Source organism: Numida meleagris, chromosome 3, assembly GCF_002078875.1.
Source record: "Numida meleagris isolate 19003 breed g44 Domestic line chromosome 3, NumMel1.0, whole genome shotgun sequence".
NCBI lineage: Eukaryota > Metazoa > Chordata > Aves > Galliformes > Numididae > Numida > Numida meleagris.
Genome location: NC_034411.1, coordinates 43,107,860 through 43,122,655, shown reverse-complemented (window position 1 = coordinate 43,122,655; position 14,796 = coordinate 43,107,860). Strand labels below are relative to the sequence as shown.

Sequence of the window (14,796 nt, the reverse complement as noted above, 5' to 3'; positions counted from 1 at the left end):
CTCAGAAGCAAGTCCAGGGTCATTTCTAGGACACAAGTATGGCCCTGGGGTCTCCGGGCGTGAAAGCTACCAGCCTGACAGGGTGGGACTCTGCGGGACCCACCACTACCAAATGCAAAAAACTTCAACACCTAGTGAAGGTACAGGTCACGTGGGTTGTAAGCCATCACCGTAAAAGCTTTTGGCACAACATTACCCTTTAATAGACAGTACTACCTTCATGTTTCTTCCCACCGTCTCTCATTAACTTGCAAGGGCTTGTCAGGAATAAGCCAATTCCTCATTTATGTTTCTGCATACTGCCTATATAGTTTGTGTACCAGGAAAACGGTACTACTCTTCCGAAACAAAGTCTCCAGTTCAAGAACCAGTGCACAGCATGATTGATTCATTCACAGTTCATCTATTGAGACTATGGAGACCTACTGAATTTTCAGCTAAAGAGAAAAATGAGGTAGCAATGATAAGAATATAATAAAATATTACGTACTTGTGGTTATCTTGTAGTCTGTGAAGGAATGTGTTTTAGCAGATATTGATAGCAATTGCTTAGAATGTCATTTCATACCCAAGGGGGAGTAAGTTTTAGACAGGGAAGATGTAAAGTACAGAATGAAAAGTCCTGATGGAAAAACCTTAAAAGAATCTGACATTTAGTTTAGGTTTTCTTTTTTGTTTGCTTTCATAATAAAGTTGAAGGAAACAGGAAGGAAAATAGCATCCCTTCCACCAAACTAAATGTAACAGTAAAAAATACAACCTCAAAGTTTAAGACCATCAATGAAACAAATCCAGTTATTTGGCTTGGCACAGGAGTTTGGATGCTACGGTATCTACAGGATTTGTCTCAGGCTGTTCAGCAAAGCTGCTGCTCGTACTGCTCAAAAAAAAAAAAAAAAAAAAAAAAAAAAAAAAAAAAAGGGTTTTAATGGCTTTGGACACCCAGTTAAGCGGCCTGTTTCCCAAAAGTGCTGATGACCCAGGAGCTCCTATTGACTTCAAAGCATAGGATTTGGGAATGTTTGTTGCTTTAAGATTTATGGTCTCTCTACATCCTAACTGAGAGATTCAAGAAATTACAACTGGTAGCTCATCTCCATTAAAATCAGAAAGAAGTGCTAGGCTGATTTGTGGCATCTGTTCCAGAGGCCAACGTGTTCATGTCTTTACAGACCCTGCAGGGGGAATAACTAGCGTGAAGAAACGAAGATAGCACAGAGAAAGATTTGCTTAGAGTAAACCGGGCAATTCACTGCAAAATCCAGGAGGTGACAGAAGCAGCAGCAGCAAACAACAGAGAGGAGAAGTGAGAGCTGTTTTGTGCCTACAAGCTATGGCTATATGAACAAAATGTTCAGATCACTGCTCTGACTGTATTCCCATTAGCGAGACAGTTTAACAAGATTTTATAAGCACAGAATCACCAGCTGGGAAAAAACAATCCAAGACAACATGTGGAAATTCATATCTAAACAAAATACCATGAGGAACTAAACTTTCATGCAATATTGTTCCCTGCTTCTTAAGGAGACATGCTCAATAGTGAACATTTCAGAGGGCTTTCTCCTCTTCTGAGGAAAAAAATTAGCAACTACTAAGGAATAAGAGTCCATAAAAGGATGCCAGTGTTAGCAGCCTGAGTGACAGACAGGAAGGAGATCTCCACAATTGGCGTTTGGTGAATTGCAAGCTATAAAAGCTGCAGTTTGCTGGGCTGTCTGCAGTGCCTAGGCACAGCAGTTTAATTCTGTCTGCTGCTACTTGTTTTATTTAAAAAGACCGATTTCAGAATTTCTTTGTATATCACGTTAGAGCAAGAAAAAGGAACAAATCCAAACCTCTCACTCTTAGTTGGTTACCTTTTAAATGACTGCATGCTAACAAGAAGGGGGGTTTATCATCTCATGTATCTTTGCATCCATCATTGGAAAAAACAGTTACTTCTGTAGCAGTTACTGTTACAAACTGCTTTCCTTCCCTTTCGCCTGATTTGGTCTGCTTCTACTGTGCTCAGTGTTAAACTAGTTCTTTGTGAGTTTAAACCTGATTAGTTTTTAATCATTATGCATAAAATGCCGACACATGTTTGCATCTGTGCTGAAGTCTAACCACAATAATCCAGACCCTCAGTGCCAGTTTGCCCATTTTAGCTGAACAGCAAGAGGATCCTTCTTGTGCTGAAAGAAGCACAGGTCTAAAGCAGTCAGTCCAAAGCACTGCAGGCAGTAATGGCTAAAGTCTGTAGCTGTTTGAAAGGAGTCAATCTGCAAAATATTTAAATTAGGACAAAAGCTGTCAGGGCAAAACAGAAGTAAAATGTTCTTGAAAGAAAATTCCTTCTCCTAACCCAAAGTATTGCACAAATCTGATGAGATATAAGCAGGGAAAGTACTTGCCCTTTCTTATAGCCCAAAGTTGAACAGATGGAAATCTTTAGAGGTACAAATAAATTTTTAAGGCTCAATATTTTGGCATTAGAAGATGGCAAAAAAAAAATAATAAAAAAAAAAATCTGTTGTTCTTATGATGACATCCAGCGGTCTGACTGAGAGGAAAATGCTGGTAAGTGCAAGTGTCACTGCTCTGTTCTGTTGAAGGAAGCATGCTGAAGATACCAGCTCTGCTTAACTGATGGCTCTACAAAGGCGGTTTTTGATAGCTGCCTCCAAACTGCATCTCTTAATCATAGATTTCTCAGCCTTTTTGACTATTTTGCTTCTTATAACAAACAGACATTCCAATAGGGCTCCTTAGCTTGAAAAATGCATTAATTTCCAGATGGAGAAAACATGTGGATCCTTCAGCGAACACACCGGTCTTACTAAGAGTAACAAAAATCGGCACCAACCTTCTTGTTATGTCACCCTCTCTCCCCAGTATCCTCATATCTCTCAGCCTCATCCCTTTTTTTTCTTTTTATTCTGTTTGAGCCTAAAATCAAATGTTTGAATCTGAACTCTGTTTCTGATCTTGGTTACTCAGCAAGTCTCCTCAGAAGGCATATTTAGCTTTGCTCCACATGCAGATATCCTGACACATTTTAAGGTGATGCTGGGGGAAAAAAACTCTCTCTCATGCACTGATGTTACTTATATGTCAACAAAAGATGATACATATATATAACCTGGATAGATGAAAGATAAAAGAAAGAGCTGATGGAGCCTGACTTGTTTTGCAAGCTGAAACTGCTTTAAATTATAAAAGCCCTTTGAATAGTCATTTCACATACTTGTTCCATTGTGTCTTTAAAAGGGAAGAGATAGGCTGATCTTTGATATATACCTAAGGAATCTAGCTGCATTATATTGCTAAAGGAAACTAGTTAATACAACAAAGATGAGGAGACATGCCTTTCTTTCATCATACTGTTATGGAGTTCCTAGGGACAGATACATACTAGCACTTCCATTTGATACAAATAATGGTTGACCTAACTGAAAATCAAGATATTCTGCTTGTTCTGGGCACAGATCAAGCGACAGAAGCAAAAACACCTCATGCAGAATAGTTCACAGAGAACATACAGAAAAGTTACAGACCAGTAATAACTGTCAGAAGGTAACTCCTGTAGTGGTGGTGGTCTTGTTTTTCTGAGGAAAACTGAAGACACTTGCGGGTTTAGTCCACAATCTCTTTATCTTCCCGTTTCTCAGTTTCTTTTCTCAACTATGAACAACAGAGGTGGTTTTTCCTTGGTGGTGATATACTGCTAGCTTGTCATGATCTGTACATTTTAAAACTCTAGAATATCAGATAAATATAAATATCTATAAATCTATAACTATTTAACGCCTATATAATAAGAAAGTCGAATTTTTCACCGAACACTACTGGTAACTACAGCAACTCCCCAGCAGATGGCAACATTGGTCTGGCTTTGGTTTACTAATAGCTAGCGTTCACCCATCGAAGAATATACCCACAGCAAAAGAACAAAACTTCCATCCTTAGAGCTTCAGATACCTGCATGCCTTGAATCCTATTTTTTTTTTAAATCTATGCGTATATCTCTTTATCAAAACTTACACTTTGTTTCTATGTACTGCCCGAGTCTCTTGGTGTTTGGAATGCTAAGTGCCTTAATATGTGTTGCAGAGTCAGGAATGCTTGTTGTCTGGCCCCACAGGCTTGTACACATTCAGTCTCGTGAGGCGGTCTTGGACTTGCTCTTTGCTTACAGTGGGAGGGATTTTGCTCCCCCAAACCTTGCCTGAGCACACTGCTGGCTCATGCTCAGCCAAGCATCAACTAATACCCCCAGGTCCGTTACCTCCACACAACCTTCCAGCCACTCTGCCCCAAGCCTGTAGCGTTGCCTGGGGTTGCGGCCGAAGTGCAGGACCTGGCACTTGGTCTTGTTGAACCTCATCCCACTGGCTTCAGCCCAGAGATCCAGCCTGTCCAGATCTCTCTGCAGGGCCTCGCTACCACCAGGCAGATCGACACTTCCTGCCAGCTTGGTGTCATCTGCAAGCTTACTGTCGTCTGCAAGCTTACTGAGGGTGCACTCAGTGCCCTCATCCAGGTTATCAATGAAGATATTGAACAGGACAGGCCCCAATACGGATGCCCGGGGAGCACCACTCATGACAGGTTGTCAGCTGGATTTAACTCCATTCACCACCATCCTCTGGGCCTGGCCATTCAAACAGTTCTTTACCCAGCAAAGAGTGTACCTGTCCAAGCCATGGGCTGCCAGCTTCTCCAGGAGAATACTATGGGAGTCAGTATTGTCTTGTTATTTTTCACATTCCTTGACAAGTTCACTTCCATACTACATATCTTTCCTGATCCCATCTCTGCAAGTCCAGACAGCATCCCAAGCCACATGTTCCTTCTTCAATTGTCTGTACATTTCCTTCTCTTCCCTCAGTTTGACCGGCAGGTCCTTGCTCAGCTATGCTGGTTTCCTGCCTCCTCAGCCTCATCTCTCATTCTGGGGAATGAAAGGTGTCTTTTCAACTGTGTACAGTTACAATCCCTGGCACTAGAAAAAAAAAAATAGCTGTCATGCTACTGCATGTCACTGTTATGCAAATATCATGACTTCACTTGATGTAAAGGCAGATCTCTTCTAGTTATTAGCAATGCTTGTGCTGAGATACAGCCCCTGATTTTCCACTGCACTCTGTTAGACGAAATGCTAGAGGTAAGCAATAATTAATTAAATAAATAATAAAAATAAACAAATGAATTAAAGAAACAGGTAAAATCACCACAAGTGATATCAGAATCAGTTCTCTTATCAACTAAATCAAAGAATTATTCTTGGGCACTTCACCAACACAGAAATTCTTTTTGCACGTGGGTACTAAACAGGGAGTTCAGCTTTTGAGCAACCAAGTTGTTTCACTACTAACAGATGAGAAATCTCTACATCTAGTAGTGTCAGTTACCTGATAACCTGCTCTAATGGCATTACCTGATCTTTCATTGCACCTTCCTCACCAAATGCTTATGTTTTGTTTCTCTTCTTCTGTCATCTTTAATAGCCTCATTCTGCTTGTTATTCTGTACAAAGAGAAATCAGTATCAGAAAAGAGTGGCAATAGATACATGCTGCTCTTTCAGCTATGCTCATCTTTGCCAATATACAGTTCAGAACTTCACTGGTGATACGAAGCTGGGAGGAATGGCTGACACACCAGAAGGCTGTGCTGCCATCCAGTGAGACCTGGGCAGACAGGGGAGCTGTGAAGAGAGGAACCTTATGCGAATCAGCAAGGGCATGTGTAGAGTCCCACACTTGGAGAGAAATAACCGCATGCAGCAGTATAGGCTGGGGCTGACCTGCTGGAGAGGAGCTCTGCAAAGAAGGACCTGGGTGTTCTGGCAGAGAACAGGATGACTGTGAGCCAGCAGTGTGCCCTAGTGGCCAAGAGTGCCAATGGTATCCTGGGGTGCATTAAAAAGAGCATGGCCAGCAAGTCAAGGAAGGTGATTCTCACCCTCTACTCTGCCCTGGTGATGCCACAGCTGGAGTGCTGTGTCCAGTTCTGGGCTCCCCAGTTCAAGAAAGACAGAGAACTGCTGGAGAGAGTCCAGTGGAGGGCCACAAAGACGATAAAGGGCCTGGAGCATCTCCCTTATGAAGAAAGGCTGAGAGAGACCTGGGGCTGTTCAGCCTGGAGAACAGAAGTCTGAGACGGGGGATCTTATCGATGCTTATAAATATCTAAAGAGCGAGTGCTGTACAGAACAGAGTTCTACAGCCAGAATCCTGCAGGCTGCACCACTAAAATGCAAAGATATCCTCCTACACAACATAAATATATTTATATTTATAAATATACTTATATATAAAGTATATTTATACACAATATAAAACCCTGCTGAAATGCAGGGTTTCTTGAGCCATGTTTGATGCAATAGCATATCAGGTACAACCATACAGGTAAGCGGACACCCATGCAGGTAAGCAGATATGGCATAGGACCTATAGGACATGGGAAATAGCTGGAGTTCTGGATGGATATACTGTATCATTAAAACAGCATTAGTTGCTCACATTGTAGGTAAGGCTTGCTCAGGGTTTTGATGCAAGAAACAATCTATCTTGTAGAGTGCACATCGTACATTTTGAAAAATCTAGAATTCTACAATTCTACAAGGATATCTAAGAATCAAAGCATTTCTTAGATTACATGCAAAATTAAAAACATGAGTTGAAACACAATGAACACTAAGACCAGGCTACTCTGGAAGAACCACACTATCGGACTGAATGAGGTGTCTGTCAGACTTTCTAAGCTCTAGAAAACAGAAAGTATCCTAGGCAAACACAATGTGCAAGTTGAGGATAAGATCCCAACAAGTTCTGATTTTTCATGTCTAGATTGGAAAGGGCTATTTAATGGCATGATCACAAAACAAGTCAGCTCTTCTCCGGCACTGACTCGGAGAGCTAAACTACTCAAGTACCTCACACAGGAAAACCTGATGCAATTTAGCGAATTCCTTCTGTGACATATTGAGGCTTTTTGGTTTATTTAAACTATCAGCAGCTCGGCATCCAACTCTGACTTAGCCAGGTAATTTCCAGGGCTCAGCAAACTTTTAAATGTCATTCTAAGAAACAGACCCCTCAAAAACCAATGCTGGTTTCCCAAATCACAAAACCCACAGCTTTTGTGTCAGTGCTTCTGGGGTGTTGCTAGCTCTCCCACCAGTGGTCAAGAGGCAACACAAACCAGTCAGGAAATACACACTCACTTGCCTAAAATGCTGTTTGAGACGAAGTCTGAGTACACCTTTCCCACATGCAGGAGAAGGAAGTCTGCAAAGAGGATAGATACCATCTCACAGGAATACCTGTCATTACTGAAAACACTTCTGTGCAACGTTGCTTCCTCCTTTGCTCGCTGGTACAATTGGTCTCTATGAGATCTCAAGAATGCTAGTGATCGGTTTTGAAAGCCAGCGAATATGTGATGTGTATCTAATAAGCAGCAAAAGGAAGCAAATGGAACAAGTTAAAGGAAAGGAAAATAGAAGTGACTGGCATGCAAAATGAAACATTGCTTTGTTTAAAAAAACAAAACTAAACAAAACACCAAGAAAAAAAAACACCATGACTTCCTCCTCCCTCTTGTTTGCGAAATCCGTCTGTTTGGCTAAACACCAAAATACTGTTCAATAGGCACATCGCTCACAGTGGGAAGAATCCTGCTTGCATTGCAAGTAATCCTTTGCTACCAAGGACACGAGTAAACATGCATAATCCCAGCTGTTCCCACCCTGCAGAAAGGTCTGCAGGCACCCACTGAGCTGAGAAAACCTGAATGCAGCCCTGGCACAGCTCCTCACAGTCCTCCCCTCCCAAGTGTTGGGCAGTAACAGTGCCTGGCGTGGAGAAACACACCAATGGTACCTGATGGCATTGAGACTGTTTTGTGAGTTGGAGAAGGGGGCTAAAGAGAGAAATTTAAGTTCAGTAGTGGTAATTACACCCATGCCTGTAAGATTTTTAAATCCTACATTTGAAGGGTTCTGAGCGGTGAAGTGAAGCAAACCTTTACAGTCCTATTGAAATCAGTGAGTTGGATGAGCACCGATTACACCATGGATTCAGATGAGCGTACTCCCACACCGAGTTAATGCTGAATGACACAAGGATCTCCTGCCTCAAAAAGGAAGAACTGATGGATGATGCAGACAGTCACGATCTCCAGAGGCAAGGTGATCCTACTGAGAACCACACAGGCAGATTTATGAAGGAGAAAGGGAGCAGTGCCATGGGTGAAGGTATTTTTGTACTCCTGCACAATGTCTCTAAGCACCTGCCCACTCTTCATGCTAACCCTATTTTTCTATTTCCAGCTTGCAGCAATTCCCTAACAATACCACATTTGCCTCTTCTCACACAGAGGTTGCCAGCAGAACCATTCTGAGACAATTCTGTAAGCTTCCTGGGGCCGAGATCACATCTCTGTGCCTACACTGGACTGTTGCGAGTCTGTGGCCATTAACTTACTCCCTACTCACACTATTCTGAAATTTATTCCTGATTCAACATCAGAGGGTGTTGAAAACTATGTAGCACTGTAAAAGTGCAGAAAGAAAAACAATTAAACAACCATGAGAAAGCTTCCTGAACCCAAGATGGTCTAAGGCTTCCTTTAAGCTTGTGCAATTCAACTCTCCATTGCAGTGCTCAAGATTCTGCTTGCAGCATGACTTTTGCTGTAAGTTTCCATAACTCCTGCAGCATCAGTTGAGAGGGAATTCAGTCTCAAAAAAGGAGAGCAACAAACCAACAGGTGTTTCTTGGAAAACAAGGCAGTAACAAGCAGTACAAGGCTGAAAATGCGCAGAGGTCAGTTATACTGTGCAGCATCCTGGGCTGTACACTAGGAAAAGCAGAGAAGGCATTCAGAAGATGAATAATCAAACACATGCTAGTAGACCTGTCATTTCATTACATGATACAAATTTTGCTCCAAGTAAACACAGTTGCTGAGAAGTCTCTGTAAATTTACTGTTAAATCCAGGTATGAATCTGCCTGATAGCATATGAACGTTATTTCTGGTCATCATGCATTGAATTATTTGCCTGATATGTATAAGATGCTATGCCAAATCTACGCAAATTAACGCTGCCTTGTGTCAGCATGGCTTCATTCTTCTGTTATGTGATGTGCTGTCCACCTTGTCTTAAGTATTTAAACAAAGCACTGTAGGAAGTACACGTCACAGTCCTAACCTCAGTACTTTATCATTTTCCCACACAAAAAGATCAAACACAGATCTTTATTGTGCCAAACCACCTGAATCACAACATATATAAATCAAGGGCCTGAATCCACAGAAGCCAAAAGAGGTATATACTTGAAGAGAGGCAACACTTGGCGCTGACTCATCTAGCTTTAAAGGCTTTCAGCTCACAGGCTGGTACTCTCAAGTCCGAGTCAGACACCAAAACCCACATCAGTAGTGCTTCACAGAGCCTGAGGCGTTAAGTTCTGGAGATGCGCCCTCTGCCAGGTACACGGACATTTCTCATGATCAGACTGTAGAGGGAAAAAAAACACTAAGGAAACAAGGTTTCTTAAATACGCACTCAGATGTTTCACTACGAATCCCGATGTAACCATCAGAATATTACCCTGTCATCTCTGACAGTGAAAACTGTCCTAGAAAATGGAAAACTTCCTGTAATGGGATATTAGTAGTTAATTTGCTTGCTCTTCATGACGGAGTACACGCTCACATCCCTTTACCTTCCAGGAGACCAATGTAACAACCAGGCTGCTAACTCAGTGCTGTGAGAATATTTTACTTCTCTTCTCTGAGTCTGTTAGATGAGGAAGAGAGGGCAGGTATGGCTGTAACATTTGCCTAAGACAAGGGGATGAACCAGGTAGATGGGAATCCTGCTTTTTAGTTGCTTCTAAAAATGTGTGGTTTCTCTTTTAATTTTAATAACCTGGCCAGAAGAAGTATGCCATAAACAAATTTCCCTCTTCCAAATCCTATTCTCCTACCTTCACATGAACATGCAGTTTCCCACGCACAGAAAGTTGCCCTCAAAAATGAAAGAGCTGCTTTTGAAACTGGAGCTCCACCAGTCAGATAGGCCAAAGCAGTTTCATGGAAAAGTATTTACTACTCACAGACAAGCAATAAAAGTGCCCCTCAGGCAACTGTTCAAACTGTGGAAAGAGACAGTCACACGATCTCTATTTGTTCCCTTCACACACACAGATTCCTCAGCAGATGAAATGCAAGAAGGATCCTATTAGTATGCTCAGGAAGCAAAAGCACAGGGTTAGCCAGCTTTTTACCAGGCAACATGGTCAACAGCTAGCAGAACACGTCAACATCACTAAACAGGGGGCATAATTAGACAGGGGGATGGAATTTTCCATTCACTGGTGCAGGGAACCATTGTAGAAACCATTGTGGATGGCAAACAAGCTCCTACGAAGCTAATTAGGCTACATATGGAAGAGCAGATCCTAAACAATAAATGAAGATGAGGTAACTTAGAAAAAGCCTCTATGAGTACATAAGCAAGAGTGGGGGGGATGAATTACTGAAGACCTAACTTTTGTAAGTTTGACTTCTCAGTTGCAGCATGTACGCATATATAACTTCCTAGGTGACTCTTCACATAAAAGAAAAGGTGAATATTAACCTTCCTCCCAGCTTCTCAAAGAAATGACCCCACATGTGCATCATGTTGCCCCTCACACAGCTGCCGACAGGAGTGGGACTGCTGGGTGCCAATGCAGAATGCGGCAATCGCCCATGGCTCTAGTACCAGGTTGTAACTTGCTTCCTCAGTCAAGCACGGGAGGAGCTGGGACAGACCATCTACTTCTGGGTTTCACAGAGCTTCACCAACTCTCTCAGCACAGTCCCCTCTTCTGCCAGCCCCAAAGGCAGCAGAGCCTCAGCTCCTCCTGACTGAGCCTCCTGTCCCTGGAGCCTGGCTCTGAATAACTATCCCAGGTGTATGAGGACAGTTTCACTTCCCCCCAGATCTGTTACCTCCAATTCCAGCTGCTTTAATCCAGAGCAGAGCAGAGGGAAGCTAGCAGAGTGCTGCAGTTCCTGCTGCCACTTCTCACTCCTCATCCCAGGTGGCAGCTGGGGCTGCAAACGAAGCTCTGCTCCACCCTTCAGTCCTCAACTTAAGCACCTTAGGCCTCCAGAAGAACTAAACTTTCAATTAAACAAAGCCTTAGCATGGGTGTAAAGTATCAGATTTTATTTTTAATTCATCATTTTGTCAAATACAAATAACTTCTCCTCACAAAAATAAAAAAAAGTGGAAAGGACTGTTACTGGACACAACTGCAACAGGTAAATTATCAAATCACTGCTGCAAAGCATGAAGGTGTTGCACTGAGTACAACAAAACAGACACGTTTTCTTGTTCTTTTTCCCGTTTTGAGAGTAACTGAACATTCTTCACTGAAATTTCAGACATTTATTTTTACCTGATGTGCATACTTGGGATAGAATTTCATCTGCTCTGGAAGTGGTTTAATGGTTAAAAGATAGCATCAGGATCCAAGAGACTTCACATAGTCCTAAATACAGAAAATTGTTTACCCGCTCGTGCTCCAGTCTAGCACAACCAGACAGTGCTGCAGCACAAACGTTTGGCAACAACCACAACCAACTGCCGTGACAGAAACGCATCAGACAGAGGAGAGCAAGCTGCTGGTCTCATGTAGGTTTGATGTCAGAATATATTATCTGTGACTGCACTTTGCAACTCAGCACGGCTTTGTGTGGAAGATAAAATGCTCTGATTTACAGCACCATAAATGTTTGCTAAATGCCTTAATTGCCCTCTCTTCTTTCAAAGTGGCGCTTTATTATTAGCGTTCAGAGTCTGCTATAGAGAGTAGATCATTTTTTCCTAATTCATTATTGACACGTTAAAAATCTGTATTTTACTAATATTCTTATGAATAAGAATAGTGTCTGCTTTACCTCCGCATTCAGTGATGAACAGCCACATTCATCTCCTTGTTACTATGGCAATATTATGTAGGAGGAACAGAAACAGAATGATGCTTTCATCCTCTGCCTTTGTACTTGGAATATTCTCTCTTCCCACCTCTTTATTTTTGAACAAAACAGCCAGGAAGGGGGGGATGTAATCATTCAGAGAATCAAAACAGAGGTTATTTTATTAACTTTGTTGTTACATTAACTGAAAATAAATTTCAAGGCTATGAATGATATATAAACACCCAAGACCTTAAGATGTGACCCTGTAAATAAAGTATTTTCTACATTGTAGTGAAAATAATGAAGTACTAGTGACCCACTCAGCTTCTTCTCGAGCACAACTGAACCCCATGGCTGTCAAGCAATGCCCAGGCAATGATGATAGCATTACTCATACACTTACTGTTTACCCTGGAAAATATTAGAGCAGGTACTCTAGGAACAGCATCAGGTGGGGTGAAATCCATCTTGTTATATGACCCCATCTAAAAGGAAATAGGCGGTTGTATGACCTCTAACAGCACCTCCTCTGTATCCATTTGCTTCTACTAGCAATGGTTTAAGGAAAAAAAATTGGGAATGCACAGGAATATACACTCTGCTGGTGGTCAATGCAGTATGAGCAAAGCATTCAGTCATGCTGGGTATAATCAGGAGATTTATAGCCAAACACACCATTTGCATTGACTCAGCCACTAGCAGAAACTCTCCCCAGTTGTACAAGTCAGAGTAAACCTGGTGAACAAAGATCTCCAGCTCACACTAGCCAAGCGCATGCTGAATGCCACGGCTAAGGGAGCAGTCACATTAAGCAGCTCAGCCTGTGGAGTGAGAGCTGTGCCACAGCCCGGTGACAGCCAGCGGGCACAGCTGTCTGCTGAGCAGGTTTGCGACACCCCTTCTGCTCTGCTCAAGAGCTGCATTCATCCACCAGAGGTTAGAGATCCAGATATTGCCTTCATAAAACCCTTAGAAGTGACCTGCAAATTCCAAGTAATCCACAGATGGCAAGATTTTTAATTCTTGCTGGCATACAAAGTGGAGCTTATTTTGCCATGTTACTGTAGACAAATGAAAACAAACAAACAAAAAAACCACAAAACAAGCAAACAGAAAAAAAAAAAACATAATCTGGTTAATCTTAACTTTGCAGCAAGGCATTTCCCATGGGAGCAGGGAGAAACACTGAGGAGATGTATGTTTTATAAGAACACTAGACCAACAAATAAATGAACAGGATAAGAATGCCTTAGTCTGCACAATAAACTTTCTCAAACATACCAGGAAGCAGAAACAAGTCCAAAGGGTATTGCGAGCATCAATACAAACTCATCATTTGATGTTCCATGGTAATTTAAATGTGGTGATGTTGCAGGGGGGAATTAAAGACATCACGGTGATCAGTAGCAGTAAGTGGGTCAGAGTATTTCCCATTTTGATAGAAGCGTATTGTAAGCTCAGTGGAAAAACTAGAAAGCCATGGGATTTAAAGCGGCAGATTAATATTTTTTATTCTATCTGTAACTGAGAAAAATCACATGCTAATGGCACCTTGCGTACAATCCTCCAGATACATCTGCCAAGCATCAAGCCCAGGATGGCCTGCATAAAGTCAGTTCCTCAAAATTAAATGGAGCTCGGTGTCTTACTACCTATGAGCTGAGAAAAATCATTCTGCTTAGAACATATGGAATCATGGAATCACTGAGGTTGGAAAAGACCTCTAAGGTCATGCAGTCCAACCATCCACCTACCACCAATATTTCCCGCTAAACCATGTACAGTACATGTCCCCCAGTACAACATCTAAACGTTTATTGAACACCTCTGAGGTCGGCGACTCCACCACCTTCCTGGGCAGCCTGTTCCAGCGCCTGACCACTCTCTCAGAGAAGTAGTATTTCTAGCATCCAAACTGAACCTCCCCTCATGCAACTTGAGGCCATTCCCCCTCATCCTGTCACTAGTTACATGAGAGAAGAGGCCGACACCCAGCTCACCACAACCTCCCTTCAGGTAGTTGTAGAGAGCAACTATGTATGTATGGCTGCATACATCAAGCAGGACAAAGTATCCTCATCTTGCATTTAACACCAGGTCTCCATAGCGTCTTTTGTGCCTGTACTGAAGTTGCAGCCATTCCAAACCAAGGTGGAGAGAGCACATGACCACGTGGACCAGCCCACTGGGTTAGAATCATGGAACTCACTCTGAGGCTTTGCCTTCACCTGCTCCTCCTTCAAGCTGTGAATAGTTTCTGTTAACCTCTCGAGTATTGAAGGTTTCATTGCATGGCATTGTTCCCACTTGGTTTCTCCATTCAGAAGATGCCTTGACAAGGAAATTGCTGAAAATATTCCCCATCCTCTCACTGTGAGACTTACCTGGAGAACTGCTGGCACTTCACTGACACATGTGACCTGTTCAATTAAGGCAATGTTCAAAAACAAACAAACAAACAAACAAAAAGTTGAAATACCCAGAATTACCACAGTTTGCTCTCTTCCGTGCTTATTCGAGACACTATAAATGACACAGGGAGCAGCCACAGCTTTCTGCACTAGCAACATTGGGGCCAGTTTGGTTACAGCTGTGTGTACACCAGCACGATGCCTTAAGCACGTGTGGAGGGAGGGGTTCACGTGCAGCATGTGGTATCACAAGCAGCTATCGCAGACACCAGCTGCTGCACTGGCACCAGATGGAGCAGCTCGTTGCTCAGCTCTGTCCTTGCAGCAGTGCTGAAGAAGGCTGATAAAATACCAAGTACAGAGCTGGCTCGTTAAGGCCGACATTTCACTCTTTATAAATGAATTCACAACAATCAAA

At 42.4% G+C, this 14,796-nt stretch overlaps 1 long non-coding RNA gene across 6 annotated transcripts in view; it reads right to left on the bottom strand.

The window, feature by feature from the left end:
- The window catches only part of LOC110396641, a 40,708-nt gene extending 29,586 nt beyond the window's left edge, over nt 1-11,122 (bottom strand). For 2 of the 6 annotated variants that reach the window (XR_002437120.1, XR_002437123.1), the window contains exon 1: nt 10,993-11,115. This is a non-coding gene — a long non-coding RNA (uncharacterized LOC110396641). Of the gene's footprint in view, nt 1-5,422; nt 5,512-10,992 lie in introns of all 6 variants that reach the window. The other 4 variants (XR_002437124.1, XR_002437122.1, XR_002437125.1 and 1 more) reach the window with 4 other exon arrangements.